Genomic DNA, 15,178 nt, shown 5'->3' on the forward strand with positions numbered 1-15,178 from the left:
CATGAAAAGAGCATGGCAAAACGGGATCAAAGGCTGAATTTTATGATTTGACTTCTTTGAGTAGTGGAAACTAGCTGTTAATATATGTAAGCTAGTATGTATTAACCACTTGCAAAAACAGCAGTGTCAGGTAAAAGATATACATGCTCCCACTTTAGCTGTGAATCCTTAAAGTCAACACTGGAAAACTCAAAATCCCTTAGGTTTAGAAAGCATTTTGAAAAGGTTGTGTTCCTATCTTTTGCGCAATGCTGCCTGTGAAGAAATCAGTTCAGGAGTGAAAAGGCACACCAAGCTGGTCTCTGATGGAAAATATATGAGGAAATTATGTGGGAACTGAATAGAGGACCTGGAAATTCAGTTCACTGTTGTGGTGGAATGGGAACATTCTCTAGGAGGAGGAGATTCCCCCTACAATAAGATTTGGGGGTTAGGATGGTAAAGAACTAAGAGGATTTAGAAGGGTTTCAGTTTCAGGTTGATGAGGGTTTGGATTTCATCTGTGGAAGGAAACGGTACCTAGAAAAAGACTGTCTGTGGGGTTCTCTCTTCCCTGTCTGCCCCTATGGGACTGACAATCTTTGCCCCTTATTGTCACAACCCCCTTGCACACACGGTCACCTGTGCCCTCCCCATCCCTGCTGTCCCTTCAGACGCTCGCTTTTACCCCGTCATTCTCCACGTAATTCCCCGCTCAGCCTCCCGCACGTCCTCACCACAAACAGCGCGGAGAAAAAAAGATGTATGAAAGGTGTATGGCAGCAACCCTGTGATAACCGTGGAGATAAGGGCAGCACTGCCGAGGACAGACACCGTACTGCAGCTGGCTGTGCTGCCGGCGCCAGCCCTTCTGCAGCGGCCACGGCGCTAAGAGAGGGTGGCGGGCCGCGGAGGTGGGAACTACGGTAGTGCTTTTTCCGCACAAGGCGGCACGGAGCGCCCACAACCTCCGCCCGGGGCCCCCCAGACACCGCCCGGCGTCCCCTCGACACCGCCCGGGGCCTCCCCCGAATCCCGGCCGCCCTCAGCGCCTCACGCCGGCCTCGCCGGCAGGTGGCGCTGCCCGCGGCGGCCGGCAGGTGGCGCTGCCCGCGGCGGCCGGCAGGTGGCGCTGCCCGCGGCGGCCGGCAGGTGGCGCTGCCCGCGGGGCCGGCAGGTGGCGCTGCCGGGCCGGCCCGCGGGCGCGGCCGCCATTTGTCCGTTTAGTTTCGTGCAAAAGTGAGGGAGAGAAAAAGCCTCTAGAAGCATTTGAGAAAATGAAAGTTCAAAGCAAGCAGGGTGGCAATGAGGACAGAGCCAGGGAATTCCTCCAGACAGATTTGAGAAAATGAAAGTTCAAAGCAAGCAGGGTGGCAATGAGGGAGGGAAACAGAGCCAGGGAATTCCTCCCTCTTCTTCCCAACGCCCCCTCGTCCCCGCCCCATCTTGCACAGAGTGTAGAGTCATACAGCATATTAAGGATTGGAAAGGGCCTCAGAGACCATCTTGTCCCATCGCCCCTGCCCTGTGTTCCTGGCATGGACGCCTCCCACTGGAGCAGGTTGCTCAAGGCCTTATACAACCTGGCCTTGAACACTGCCAGGGCTGGGGCACCCACAGCTTCTCTGGGCAACCTGTTCTGCTGTCTCACCACCCTCACAGTAAAGAATTTTGTCCTAATAGGTAACTGAAATTTTCCCCTCTTTCAATTTGTTCTCATTAATCCTTGTCATTCCAAGACATCACTACCACTACAGTTCCTGACAAGAACTTTATGTCATTTGTGGGTATTTCTGTGTGTTAGGACTTGTTTCAGCTGGGAATATGCTTTCACAATGCCAAGGAAGCAGAAAACAAGTCCTGTGACATTGGCCTGGGTGCTCAATAAAACTGTAGTGGATTCAGTGTGAGGATGAGCTTGTGGAAGAGTCCCTGTCAGAGCTGCCCACCTCCACAGGGCTTGGATTCATCTGGAGTTGCTTTAATGTGTGTTTTGCTGCAAATGGTGCTTGGACTGCTTGGTGTTGGGTTTTCCAGCTGGCACCAGCTGTGTGCCAGATGGGACACACTGTGTAGTTGCACTGACATTTTGAGACTTCATCTGGAAGCTGGTCCAAGGAAGCTGAGTTCTGCCACTGGTAGTGCTGCAGTCAAATTCTACTGACCCTGACTGGAGAAACCAGCAAGGAGTTCACGTTACCACCCAAGGCTTTGCAGCAGGTAACCTGCTGATATCTGTTTGTCTGTCGGTTTCTCTGTCCTCTCAGCGGTGGAGTTTAGCCATGTTGTCCTTGTCAAAGACTAATAGCGTTAGTGATATTTCTACCAGTTTTTCAAAACTTTTCAGCAGACCTGAAATTGGCTAACTGTGTTAGATAAGAGGGAAAAAAGAGATTTATGTTTTCCTGGTTCTGCATAAAAATCTTTAAATGTCAGCCAGCTTGGTAAGGAGAGTGAGACTTTTCACTTCAAGAGATAAACTTCAGACTAAAAGTTTGTTTCTATGACACAGCTAAAAGAGAATTAACAGTGGGAAATTAATCTTTAAGAGCAGCCCGAAGTATCAGGAGGGAAGGAATTTAAATAAGGGTAACATTTTAATTGGCTCTCTTTTCCAGAGTTTCATCTGTTTTGCATAAAACTAGCTAGAAAATAGCTGCTCTAAAACGAGTCTTGTGTTTCATGTATATACACTATTCCATGTGCTTGAATAATATGTTTAAAAGGACATAACATGAGCAAAAAATGGCCAGACTACTTACCAATATAGATTTCAGCAAAGTCTGATTAGTGATTTATGTTTTCAGCTGTCTATAAAAACATAAAAACATGTGGTAATCTGCATTACTTTTTTTAGTTTATTCCTCCCATGACAGTTCAAAAAATTAGGAAAAGGGGGAAAAAAGAAGAAAAAGCTGGCTGTTATGGCTACATTATAAAATTACTAATAAGGTTCCTTAAAAATAAACTTTATAAGATTACTTTAGACTTCTCATCTGACAGTGATTATGGTAAGTTTCAGTTTAGAGGATGCCCACCTTTCTGTAGGCCTAAAGGCAACTGAGGAAAGATGCAAGAATTTAGCTCCAATTCAGTATCAGTCATTATCTGCTCTGAGAGAACCAGAAACACATTTTTTTACCATGATAGAGGTTGTAGTCTTAGAATTAAAAAAATGCAGCTTAGGATACTCCTTTCATCCCATTCAGGTGAGCCTGCCTTGCAATGCTATGCCCTAGACTTGAATAGGGATTTTCAGCTCGGTTTTCAGGAACAGCTGCAACAATAAGGCACCTTTTTAGCTGCAGTGCAGCACAGGTGTACATTAAAACTAAAGTCCCGTGGTGGCAATAAGATCATTAGCAAATTGACTCATGTAGTTTCAAGACTTTCTTCTCATTTTCACCTGCTGAAAAATGTTCACCTCCTGTTTGAAAAGTCTTTCCCTGTCACTAGAGGACACTCTTGAACAGAAAATGCTGCACTTGAGAAGTCTGATGAGGATGAGAGATTGCCTGTTCCCAAATGCCAGAAACTCGAAGAGAAATTCAGATTTCAGGAACTGATTTTAACTCAACTTCTCATGTTTTTTGGTTTGGGTTTTTTTGTGGTTTTTTTTTTTTCCCCCTGCCTGAACTGTCACTTTACTATCCTTACTCTTCTCCACTGGGAAAAACCCACTGGAATCATGTCAGCCAAGTATCAGACCTGTTTCACTATTTCCCTCACTGTTTCATGCATTTAAACTATGTATGTCAGGCTGAAATAACAGTGGTTGTGCCAAAAGACATGGAGTAAAGAGAGTACTGGGTAAAGGGAATTTCCTCCATGAATATGAGGATGGCCCTCTCGTTTTATTTGTGAATGTTACTGATGTCTTTCTTCAGTCCTGTTTCTTATCCTTCATTTCAAGATCCAGAGAAAATTACCAAGAGGCTTTCAAAGTTTCCTCTAGAAAAAACTTGTGTCTTTCCTATGGAAAAAAACAATAACATTTAACTTATGACAAATAACAGGCACAAGAAATGTCTGTCTAAACAGAATGAGAGTTGCTGAGTAAAAGTCTGAAGAAACCGAGTTTGGACATATTTACAGCAGACTACTCCATCCCACTGGTATTAGCTTGCAGTATGAAACACCTTTATTTTGGAAACCATTTTGTGGTTTGATGTAACTGTCTGCTTATAGAATCTGGGAAAAATTCTACATGCTACACCCTGTAGACCTTTTCTGAGAAATGTAATAATGTTTCCTCATATAGGGAGGAAGAGATGTGATGACCTAAGGCATGTATTGTTGAAAACAAGGATGTGGTTTTTCCAGTACTGTCCATCTGGTGTCTTTCATAACGCAGTGTTAATATAACTAAGTTTGTAGGAGACCAGAAGCAAAAGCAACTTCTTCAGGAACTGCAATAATGAAACCCTTTAACCAATTTTGTTCTGAACACAGTAAGATTGTAATAGATGGCTGATAGCCAACACTCAGCAGTGTCAAAGAAAGCAAACAGATGATGAAAATAAATAGATAGAGAAAAATGTTTATGCTGAGTTCAAGACATTGAGACTGAAGAAGACATAGATCAAAGGACTACACAGAGCTGCACAAACCTGTGCTTTGAAAATTATCTTGCAAACCACTTGTAAAAAAATATATTTTGTAGTAGTCTGGCTTTCAGTAAAAAGAGGGAATAAATCACTTTGCCTATATTTTGGTAGTTTTAAAACTGTATGCTATATATGCAAAAAATTTTTGGAAGTGACTGCTTATGCACAAGCACTGATTTTCCTGGAGAGCAGTATGGGTTAATTATTTGTTGAGTGAAGTGGAGTGCCAAGATACAGTTTGTGATTCCTTCTTCAGACACAGGACTGGCTAGTTTCTATGTCCTTTTCCTCTCCTTTGAGAGAGAGGCCCTGTAGAGTAGCAGTCTTGTGAAGCATGTGTTAGCTTCAAAACTTACAAAGCAGCTTAGACCCACAGCAAATTAAAATACTGTGTGAGCTGGCACAGGCAGGCCACAGGAAGAAACACAAAACCATGTGTGAAATGCAAAGAGTAAATCAATTTTTGTTACCTCCCCAAACAGGGGATTCCCAAATCAGCACCTGGCCAGAGGCAGACAGACAAGGATGCACCAGGGAGCACTGTCCATGCTGGAAGATGGCCAAACCTGCCCTTCTGGATTGCTGAAGGTGGAATTTACCACTGTGCTTTGGTCTTTCCCACACCTGGAATCTCAAGCATGTTTGATTGGGTGCCTTTAGGTCTATCACAGGTCTGTGTTATCCAAACGCAGGTATTCTTCTTGTCCAACACACAAGACCAAACAACAATTAGTATGATATATGTGGTTTTGGCACCCAAGCTGCAAGTTCTTGAGTGTATTTAGAATCCTCCTCACCAATCTTCCATTATTTTCCCACAAATACTGAAACTGAGGCTAAAGAGGAGAGTACAGCTGGATGTTCCCAGAGTATGTTGTGGCTCCATGTTGTGGCCTGCACAGCTGCTGGGGTAGAGGACAGTCTGTGCAAAGATGCTCAGGTCTGCTCAGTTCTACACTGCAAAGCATGGTGAGAGTCTGTTCAGGTATTGTTTTTTCTCTTGCCACTGTTATATACTGGGCTGTAAGAGGATCCTGAAGCCTCCCAGCTGGTATTAGTAGAGTCATTTACTGAAAATTGGTATCCAGACCTTTTAGCTTCCCATCAGATCTCAGCTGGCTAATTTTTTTGAACTTCCTCTTCTGTTTTTCTTATTGGTGTCTGAATCTAAGGCTCAGAGAAAGAAAGTAAAAAATAACTGGGAGGAAAAACATAAGAGTACAAGATCAGAAAGTTCGTAAGACCCTTTTAAAGTCAGCCACTGGATTACAGAAATGCCATAAGTGCATGGGATATTACCTGGGTTTCTTTCTCACTTTATATACAAGGTTATTCAAACAATAAACTGCACTGCCTGATTCTCTCTGTATATAAGCACTCATAAGAGTGCTCTGGTTTGACCTGTGCATTTTCTGTGCTTCTTTTGCTCAGTTTAGTGGGTGAAATCTGGGCAGTGTCCCACTGAATAATACATGTGTCTTTTAATAGCATTCATGTGTTTTGTGTAGGCACTGCCAGAAGCCAGTGCTGATGCAAGGCCTGCACACTTGTGACACCGAGTAGAGACAAGTATGTGGGACTACTGTGTGCAAGTCCTTGTCAACCTCTTGGGTGAAGTTTTTCTGGTTTAGGGCAAATTTGGGAGGAAACCTCTGGGGGTCCCTGTAGAAAGCAAATTCAAGCAGCCCCTCCCCCTGCCAGTTCAGGAGACATAAATCTCCTTCAAGAAAAGTGGGAAAAAACTGTTTATTTAACAGCAAAGTATTCACAAACATGAGAAAATGAATAATATTAAACAATGGAGCCTCTCGTAGTTCTGAAGAGATGGCAGATTCAGAAAGCCCTCTTGTAGTCCAGGGTCCTTTCTGTGGCTGTTTCCTCGGCTTTCTCTCAGTCTCTCCGGGCTCGGCTCCGGTGTCCCGGCCACAGTGCAGCCTGGGGAGCCCCGGACGATAGTCCTGGTGTTCCCTGATGGAACAATAGCTGAACAGTTCCTAAAATCTTCTGGCCTCAGGTAACTAAAAAAGTCTAACTAAAGACAAAGGAGAGCTCTCTCCTGCTGTCTGTGCTCCAGACAACACACGGAGAGAGAGGTGAAGCTCTTATCTCTGTTGGTGAATACAGCCACGATAAATTCCACTGCTTTTCCTTCTCCCCCACTTCACTCTCAGATCTAGTTTTAAAGGCATGAAACTTATTTCTGGGCCAAACAGACAAATGGGGGTACAATTCAGCATCATACAGTCATCTCAGGACAGAAGTGCATATGACACAGTCTTTTAATGGAGTCAGCAATTAGAGAATAACCTCTTCCATGCCTTCATTTAGATGTGGAGCTAATATGTATGTTTGTCAAAATCTGCCAAAATAGCAGCAAAATAAGGTATTGAGATCATCAGTGTAATTGGTTTCTACCTATTTTACAGGCACTGGAGTTAATTTTCATAGTTGGCATCAGTTGTATCTGTTTTCTTTCCAGCCTCTTCACTTCTGGGTTTGGTTGGAGTTTTTTGTTTGTTTGTTTTTCTTTTCTTTTTGTTGTTTCTGTTATTTGTTTGTGTGTTTTTAAAATTTTCTTACTCTTGGCTCATAATTTATTTGTTAGAAGAGTATTTGGAGGTGTTTATGTTTTTTCTCTGAAATACCCCTGCCTTGTAATGACATTAGCTGCAGAAAGGTGTTAACCTTTGAGTAACAGCTAAATATTTTAAAAGGCATGCCCTTCTGCACTCTCAAAGCAGTGCCAGCTCATTTAATTGTGCAGTAGACCCCATCTCTCACTTGTGCTTGTATATGAGAAGAGAAAGAGAGGGATCATCCTCTATTACAGATTTAGCTGCGGGATGAGGAGCAGAGAGGAGAAGAACTTAGATGCCAGATTTATATAACTGGATGCATGCCACTGCAGTCTCTGCAGCACAGGCCACATGCCAGATCTCTTTCTTAGCTTCTTAAGGCAATTGATTAAATCGAGTTAGCTACTGTATGATTCTAAACTTATCTTCTTGCTGGCTCCCTTTTATCTAATTTTCTTCCTTCCAGAAGATGCTGCTACAGCTACTCATAGCATTGCTGACTGTGAAAGTGGCAGAAACAGTGGAGTTTTTTTGTTAGTTGGAGCAATATGACAGTAAAGAATATCTGCCTAGGACATACTGCCCTGATAAAAATTCTGTACAGTTACTGCAGGTTGTGTCCTCCCACTTGTATTTCCTGACTGGTGTTTAATGAGGCTCTGTCCTGATCTGAATGGCTGGTAGAGCACGTGAGATGCCCATGGGGTTGTGCAGCACCACAGGCAGTGCTACTGAAGGAACTGAAATTCTCCTAGCCTTTTGGCAGTGCCATGTCTGATGTAACTGGAGTAGGTGACCAGTTCTCCAGAACTTTGAGGTGGATTTGCTTAAAACCCTTTCTTACATTGAACTCTCAAGGTTCCACAAGATTTTAAATTAAAGAGACATGAGATTTTATAAGAGTATACCTTAGAATATTTAGCATATTTTTTCCTTAAATAATGAAAGCTGAAGGTGACTAGAGATGGAATAAAGGCCCCTACTTGCATCTCCTTCTGTCACTGTCACTGCAGTTAGATTCTTTTTTCCTTCATGTTTCAGACAGCCCAATAGCATCCTGGGTTGCAGCAACTCTGTGAAGTCCACTCTGATCCATTGAAAGTTTCTCTTCCATTACTTCAGAGCTTGGAGCATCAGCTCCCCTTCTTTCCCAACAGTCTCTTTTCTTGTGCTGCAGACACTCAATTCTTTGCTGAACCCCTTCTCTTCTTGTAGCACCTTGTAGACTCTAGAGTTTTCTCATGCTTACAGTTTGGTGACAAGGTAGAAGCGCAGACATGGTAATAAGGGGAAATATGTTAAAATTGATTAATTCTGGATAAAAATTATCCAAATTTTGCAAGAACACCCACTCTGAAATGAAATGAGGTCACTCCTGACTGGTGATAGCTCCCATGGCTACATTAAATCTTCTTCGTCTTACACAGGAACTCTTAGCATTCTTCCAGGTCAGGATCCCAAAATCTGTGGTAGATGGCCCCCATAAGTCCCATGACAAGATTTTTTAAACTTTACTCTTTCTGTGTAGGACTATTTATGAGAAATTTTTATGATTATTTGATTTTCATTTCCTCTCCTTTTAAAACTTCTCCTGATGCTTTCCTTAAGGTAGAGGAAGTTGCCCATCATTTTTCCATTCTCCTCTGTGGTTATAGTTACTCCTGCTGCGTAGCTCAATGCTTGCTATGAAATGTTAACTAAGAGTGACATTTTTAGTGGTTGCATGTGGCCCACCTACTGCTGTTTTGAGTCCCTAAATCTGTTGCAGAAAAGTCTTGGTATTGATTGGAACAATACTAAGAAGAAATTTATTGCTGATGGGAACACTTACAATGGGGCTTTTTTAAAAATGTGTTTTTTTTACTGGGAAGAAAATGGTAAAACCAAAATTCTTTTCAGAAAGCGTATGCATTTCAAACAGGGACTTGTAAACACAATAAAATATAATTTAATCTTGATATTTTGAACACAGAAGTTTTCAAATATGTTTCTGGGGCAGTGAACTCAATCTTCTGTCTTGTCTTTGGGAAAAATAATTTACATTGCCAAATGTGGTTTCCAAATTTTCCCAGATGAAAATTTCTATTATTGAAATTGAGCATTGAGGTTGAATTTGAGCAATAGAAAGCTAGAACAGAAATTTACCAGCTGATCAGTAACCACTGGACTGGATCTGCAGGTACAGGTATTCAAAAGTTGCCTGGACACAAGCCCAGCATTTACTCTAGGGAGCCCTGCTTGAGCAGGGAGGTTGGACCAGATGATTTCCAGTGGTGCCTCCCAACATTACCCATTATGTGCTTCTGTGAATTCTATGAATTCTTCGTTCAGGACTTCAGCATTTCTGTGGCAGTACAAGCAAGATAACTTCTCATTTTCCTGTTCCTTATAGAGGAGATGGTTGACCAGTATAAAAATCACCCTGGAATTGGTACCCAATTGGGGATCTTGTTGACTTTGTAAAACGCGTTGGCCCACTCAAGGAATAAATCATCATGCCAACTTGGCCAAATTTTAATGTGAGTAACAGTAATCTTAAAAAAATATACAGACAAAAACTAACTATAAAACCAGACCATGATAGAGGTTCTGTATTTATTTAAACCCCGCAAAGTTACCCACATATTCTTTCATTTCTTAGGGGAACTTTCATGTTAAAAATAATCTCAAAGTTTATTAGCTTGAGAAAAAATGTGATGAATATTTCAGCATTACCTAAACCTTATTCTCTAACTGAAAATAGAGAACAATGACTTAGAAATTGTTTCAAATTTAACAAAGTATACTGTTTCACATAGCTGCATCCTTTCATTGATTTGTTTAAAATTAGCAATGATCACTCTGAAATAGACAAGCCTTTTGAGGGAATTTATAGTTTTTGTTTTGTTTACAGACTACATTTGCAGCCTTCCTTTAGAACATCTTCATTTTTTTTAACAGTTTATGCTATTAAATCAGAGAACAAAAATAGTTTTTATATATAATTTAGTTTATTTTGCATTTTATTTTTCACTTGCTTACATGCTGAAAATGCAGAAGTGTTCAGTGTCACAAATGGTTCAAAGTTAACACCAAATACAAGCACCTCAAATTATTTTCCTAAGCACTGATTCAGAAAAAAAAAGATAGTCTGACTGTCAAAGGTGATGAGCATCAGTTATAGCCACAGATTTTGTCATCCATATTATTTAGATACTCCATGAAGGAGGACCTGCAGTAGCAGGTCTTGTGGAGAGGTCTGGGTCCTTGTCTTCAGTTCTCAGGTAGAACCCATCAGCACCCCAGCTATGGCTCAGGAATTGGCTGAAGCTTGGGTTGCAATGAACTTCTTTACTTTTACCTTCAAAAGTCCTATTTGAGGATTTTTATAAACAGTTTTAGGGTTGTGTGATTTAGCTTGTATCTGTACCATACCCTGTCACTTCATTTTGTTAAGATGGACACTGCTGTCAGAAATCTTGTGACTCAGATTTAGAGTTTGATCTCACCTAGAGCTTCTGTTTGGCTGCTAAGTAATAACCTGTCTCTCATTTGAGATGGAGGTTTTGATCAGTTCCTTTTGTTCTGTTCCTTTCTGCATCTACACACACACATATATATACTTAAGCTAACCCCAGTAATTATCTCTCTTGGCTGATTATTTTGGAGGTGATGATGTGAGAGTCATAAGCATTCATTTCTGTAGTGCTATCCTACTCCACCCCCTCACCATGTGTTGAATTGCTATGGTATTTTTGTTCGTCTCTTGTCTAGTCCTCTCCAGCCTTCTCTTTTCTCAACATGGATTTACAAGCTTATAAGAACTGAACCTTTGTTATTTTCTCCTTTCTCCCCCCCTTTTTTTCCCTGCTCTCTTCTAACTGAATGTGTGTTAGTGAAATCAGGGAAGAAGAAAATTGGGCTGCTTGCTTTGCGTTGGTGTTTACTATGAGTCATAACAACAGCTTGGTGCTCTTGAAAACTTTTGTGGTGGGAGAATAAACAGCATGGATGCAGTAAGAGAAACGACAGAATGTACTGTACATGCAGTTCTCTGAGTCAAGGACATAACTGTGGATGATGGGAATGCATTTTGATAGAGGTTTGCACTGACTCATGCCATGGATATATAGAATTTCTGCTAAGGAAGCAAATCTGATTGCTCAAAGTTTGCCCTGGTTGCATTGAAACTGGGCTTACTGGGAAGGATTTTGGCAGCAGCTGACTTTTCATAGAGCTACCTAAAATAAGCTTGGTGTGAAAAGTGAGTTTTGGATGATAATTTTGACACTGACAGCACTCAGAAGTTTAACATGAGATGATGTATTCATCATACCGCTCTCCAGTTATCTGTCTGGAACTACCCACATTCAGAGTTTAAGAACTCTAGTTATAATTCTTATGCTGAGAATTACCTTGTTCCCAAACTGCTGACAAATTCTTACAGTTATATTAGAGACAAGGGTTTGTCCTCCATTGTACAGAACTGCAAAATTCCACAACTTTCACAGAGTACATGAGACAAGACTGCCTGGCTTATCATGATATTCATGCTACTTATGGATGCAAAAGGCAAATAATGACACAAATTTGCTTTCTGAAAGAATATATAGCAAGTGATTTGTATCAGTACCAGCAGAATTTGTTGTTATTGGCATTGTTGTTATTGCCAGCATTATTGTTGGCATTGCCAATTATAAGCAAGAAGTAGGCTGGAGTATTGGCCCAGAACATGCTGTATTAGAATCTGTTTTCATTAGTAAGACTAAAGAGAGAGAGAGAACTATAAATGTCATTGACCACTTAAAACTCAGTGGGCTGTTTATGTTTCATACCTGGGAATCACTTCAGAAAAAAGTAAAATAGCCTGAGAGCTAAGTATAGTATCAAGTTCTGAGAATAAAGGCAATTATATGAATGCCAGAGTCACACCTGAGTGTGACTGCTGTGAACTGCTTATAGCTGCTGGGCGGGATCAGGGTGCACGAAGGTCAGTGGCTCTGCTAAACCTGCTCTCAGATGTTTCAGTGTTGGCTAAACTTTAAACAGAAGAAAAGAAATGTAAAAGCATGACTTCTGTCAAAGTGGTTCACCTCCTGTGAACAGAAGATACCACATAACTTCTTGACTCAGGAGAAAGATCGATCTGGGGATAAATTTTTGGACAGTGGTAAACTGTATTTTTCCAAAGACCTGAAGTGCCAGTTTAGATTCACAGGAGTTTATGAGCAGAAGGGATCATGTACCTTTGCCTCTTCTATGATCCAGGATGCAAAACCTCATGCAAGTCCAGCATCAAGGCTGTGGGTTTTTACTTCATGATATACTGTATAGAAACTGTCTTAATTTACATAAAGTGGAAAGTGCCAGGCATCTCTAGTAACCTCTCCTCCTCAGAAGTTATTTGCCCTTATAATTGCAGTGGTATGCTTTGTTTTTAGTCCAGATTTCTTTAATATTCATTTTGCTGAGATATCTATGAAAAGTATCTTTCTAATGATGGTGTTTCTATACTCTGATCAAGGGGGCTAATTAAACATTCTCTTGGATAGATTAAGTCACTTAGTCATAGTCACATATTTTATGAACATGTGTAGTTCTTGCAGTTTTTCCTAAGGCACTTCCAATTCTTCACTTGCAATGTGGACACCTATATTTGTCACAGCCTTGCATTTGGATCTTCAGTTCAGTCAGTAATTTAGCCATGAACCCCAGCATCCTTCTAAATTTGAGATTAGAGTCCTCCATTCATTATGTGCTTCAGCATATGTTCTTTTTCATTAGATTTGTGTCTGGCTGTATTCAAATTGATGTTATGTAAATGAAACTATATCACCAAATAGTTTCACCATTCAATCTGATCTGTTGCCACAATTAATTTGCACTCTGTTGCCCTTTTGTCATCTGCAATTGTTGGACTCCTGGCTATTTATGAAGAGATGGGTTTGCATGAGGACTCATGGTCAGTTTAGACCCTGCCAGTCTTGGCAAAAAAATGGTCACAGCAGAGCAGTCTGACATTTATAGTTATTGTTGAAACCATCTATCAACCAATCCTCAATCTGTTTAGTTTATTCCTTTATTATGTGACAAAACTAAATTGTTTATCACAATGTTTTGTCAAGAAGTTTTATTAACATTCTTGCCATTAACTGAAACACAAATTAACCAAATACGCAGTCTCATCAACATTTAGGACCTATTTTCCATAAAACAGTGATTATCATTAAATTGTGGCTGTCTTCTGAATCATTCTCTTTACTGCTTTCCCTATGATGATAGTATACTAATTGATATGCAGTTAACCAGGTTATTGTCTATCATTTTTATATTGCTAGCTCACATTTAGCTTTTTTCCTCCAATAATCTGAATAATCACTATTTTTAGTAAAAATTATTTTCATTGTGTACATAAAAAACAATAAAAGATGCCAGTTGTGCCAGGCAGTGAAGAAACATGAAACAGCACAAATTATTTTTCTGGTAATACTGTGCAGGATGGGTTCTTCTTGTTATGCTGGTGTTTAAAGATAATAGTACACTAATGGGAATGTAAATCAGGAGAAGGCAAGACAAAATGATCCTCTTCCAGGTGACTGTTTCCTTAATTCTCAGGTTTTTAATGTTTGTAGCGCTGGTTTGGTCACATCCTGCCTCAAGTCATCAGCCATGTGGTTTGAAACATTCCAAAATTGGTGGTCTGGAATTGGCCTAATAGATTTATGTATTTGTATGCCAAATAAAGTATAAAATAAAGTAGTCACTGAGGATTGGAACAATTACTGTAGGCTGCTAACCATATGTGAGAACAAAGTGCGTGACTTTCATATGATTAGAATGAATCAGAGGTAACCCACTCTGTATTGCAGTGACACTTTTATTAAATGAATTCATAAAATGAGTGTTTGGAGTGCTTTAGATGGTATTAACCATAGATCTTTTAGATTGAAGGTTGTTTCTGTTTACATAATTTTGTTTAATGTGTAGTGTTTGGTTTGTACCTTCAGATTCTTAGTGATTGCTGCATTTGAATGAGGCCATAAAGGAAAAAAAAAGCCAGATGCAGGTGCTTTCCAAGTATATGGATGTCAAATGGAGCTGAAGTCACTAAAAGTGGCATTTCATTATATCCACTGGCTTACAACGTAAGAATCTAAATATAGAAATAATTAAAGGCTTGCTTGTAATTTCACAATCGTAACTGCCAAGGTTCCTCTAGTGTCTAATGGGATTTAGATCAGACCCGTATTGTCGTCAGTCACTGTTAATCAATATAAAAATTTATTGCTAAGGAATTAGGAGATTTGGGCTTTTGCCATTTTTAATTCTGTGATTTTTTCTACTATTATTGTAGAAAGTATATTTTAAAGCCCTGTGTTGTGTAAGCCCTATGTCTTAGGGGCTTAGCAAACATTTGCCAGAGTTTGGAGGACAAAGTGTTTTGAAAATAGACTGGTCTAGGAATTAATAAATATGCATCAATTTATTTGATTTCTAAGTATTAAATGAGCTGCATTTTTTTTTCCTTTTATAAAAAGCAAGCACAGTTTATTTTCATAAAAGTAAGTAATTGGTATGTAGCAACCCACCTCCTCATGAATAGTAGTCTTAAAAAAAGACCTGCCTGTCAAAAAAGAGGTCTCAAACCTCTCTCTGTTCCCTGCTAAATAAAAAGCCATCCATTTCTATCTATCTAACCAATATAATCTTAATTTAATGTTTAGCTTGGGCCTAATACCCTGTGTACATTTGCATAGGGAAAAATACCCCAGCTCATGCATTGCCCAGTTTCAGATCAGTTCAGATCTGAACATTTGTGTTCAGATCAGTATTTAGAAGAGGCTGGACTGAATTTATTCCTGTCTTTGTGTTCAAGGAATTAGGTGGCAAGTAGGGGAGATATATATGTGTGTCATTTATAAATCAGCTGGAAGTCAGTGAGGTGTCACCATTGTTTTTGGCTGGAGCAGCCCTGGCAAGCATGTAGCAGTGCACAGGAATGCAGCATCCACTGGATAATCTGTCTCCCCTTGTGTG

The sequence above is a fragment of the Molothrus aeneus genome, chromosome 2 (assembly GCF_037042795.1).
Source record: "Molothrus aeneus isolate 106 chromosome 2, BPBGC_Maene_1.0, whole genome shotgun sequence".
In the NCBI taxonomy this organism is placed as follows: Eukaryota; Metazoa; Chordata; class Aves; order Passeriformes; family Icteridae; genus Molothrus; species Molothrus aeneus.